This window comes from Penaeus chinensis, chromosome 6 (assembly GCF_019202785.1).
Source record: "Penaeus chinensis breed Huanghai No. 1 chromosome 6, ASM1920278v2, whole genome shotgun sequence".
Taxonomy (NCBI): domain Eukaryota; kingdom Metazoa; phylum Arthropoda; class Malacostraca; order Decapoda; family Penaeidae; genus Penaeus; species Penaeus chinensis.
In genome coordinates, this window is record NC_061824.1 from 36,051,380 (window position 1) to 36,053,879 (window position 2,500).

Below are 2,500 nucleotides of genomic sequence, written 5' to 3' on the forward strand. Positions count from 1 at the left end.
TATCAGTATTATTATTACTGTTGTTGTTTATCAATATTTTCATTTAAGGTAATAGTAATGATGATGATGATGACAATCATAATAACAATATAAATTATGATGATAATAATGATACAATAATTATCATAATAATGATGATAACCATGATAAAGGATAACTATAACGATAATAATAACAATAATCATATCAGTGATGATGAATAAAGTTAATGATGATGTTGATATTATTGTTATTATCACTGTTATTATTATCATTATCATTATCGTTATTGTTATTATTATTATTATTGTTGTTGTTATTATTATTATTGTCAGTATTTTAATTAACATTATCATTGTTTACATACTTCTTGTTATCTTTATTGGAATCATTATCATCATTATCACTAATATTGTTATCTTTTTCCTTCGTTATTTCTTCCTAACCTGATGACCAAATCTAATAACAAAATGAACACTTTTTTCCCTACACTGAACATAAATCTTTTTTTTTTTTTTTTGTATTAAGAATATTCAAAGCCTAAAATTAACAAAACCCATTCTTAAAGACATTTTGAACTAAGAGGAAGTGAGAAGGGAGAAAGGACAGAAAGAGGGATCATGTGGGCGGAACAATAAAAGGGGAGAGAAGGAAGATGATAATAAGGAAATAGGAAAAGGAAGGAGCTTGTAAAGGGGATGTTAAGAGGGAGAAGATAAAAATCGAATTCCTTTGCTAAATAGACAGCGAAGAGAGATAGACAAAAAGGGATATAGATAAATAGATATAAATGTATATAGAGAAAAAGATAGAAATGTATATAGATAAATAGATAGAAATGTATATAGATAAATAGATAGAAATGTATATAGATAAATAGATAGAAATGTAAATAGATAAATAGATAGAAATGCATATAGATAAATAGATAGATAGAAAGGTGTATACATATAGATAGTCAGACAATAGATAGGTAAGTAAATAGATAAACAGGCAAATAGACAGATAGATAGATAGACAGACACAGAGAGAGAGGGAAAGAGATAGATAGATATATAGAGAGAGTTAGAGACGAAAATAGAATACAGTTTAATCATTAATTTCATTATCATCATTTTTGTTATTTTTATTACTGTTATTATCATCAACGTTGATATCATTGTTTTCATTACTATCATTATCATCATTTTGTTTTTACTGTCATTATCATTTTTATCATCAGTACTGCTATTATCATAAAAGTTATCATTGTTATTATTATCATTAGTGTTATTATCATTATTTTATTATTATTATTATCATTATTATAATTATTATTATCATTATTATTATTATTATTATTATTATTATTATTATTATTATTATCATTGTTATTGTTATTATTATTATCATTATTATCATCATCATCGTCATCATAATTTTCATCGTTGCTTTTATCATTATCATTATTATTACTATGATGATAATAATCGTAATAATAAATAAAAAAAAATAATAATGATAATAATAATAGTAATGATAATTACTATTATTATTATTATTATTATTATTTTTATTACTACTACTACTACTACAACTACTGCTACTGTTGATATTATAATTATTATTGTTATTATTATCATTATTTTTATCATCATCATTATTATTACTATTGTTATTGGTATTAATATTATTATTATTGTTATCGTTATTATTATTATTATTGGTGTTGTTGGTATTATTGTTATTTTCCTTATTATTATCATTATTATTAGAATTACTATTATTATTACTATTATTATTACTATTATTATTATCATTATTGTCATTATCATTATTGTTGTTATCATTATTATCTTCAGTATTATTACTACTGCTATTATCATTATTAGAATAATAATTTTTACTATTATCATTATCATTGCTATCATTTTCATTATCATAACTTGATGTCAGTATTATCATCATCACTATCATTATCCTTATTTTAATTTTCGTTTTCATTGTTGTTGTTACTTTCGTTAATTATGAATATCTGTATGTATCATTAGAATTAGCATTATAATTGGACTATCATGATAATCATGATTATCACTGATAATGTTGTTATGATTTTGCATACTATTGTTAGTTACATTAGTATTAGTATCAACATTACTAGTGATATTAGTTTCAATATTTAGTGTTAATATCAGGATTAATATTAGCATACGTATCAACATTATTAGCATTTTGTATTAGTATCATCATTATTGTGCCTCTAATTATCGTCATTACAGCTATTGGTAATATTATTGGTATTGGAAATATTATAATTATTACTACTATCTTTATTATTATTATTATTATTATTATCATTATTATTATTATTATTATTATTATCATTATTATTATTATTATTATTATTATTATTATCATTGTTATTATTATTATTATTAATATTATCATCATTACTGTTATCATTATCATTATCATCACTGTTATTATTTTTTGCTGTTGTTATCATTAGTATTGTCATTGTTATCATTATTATTTTATCATA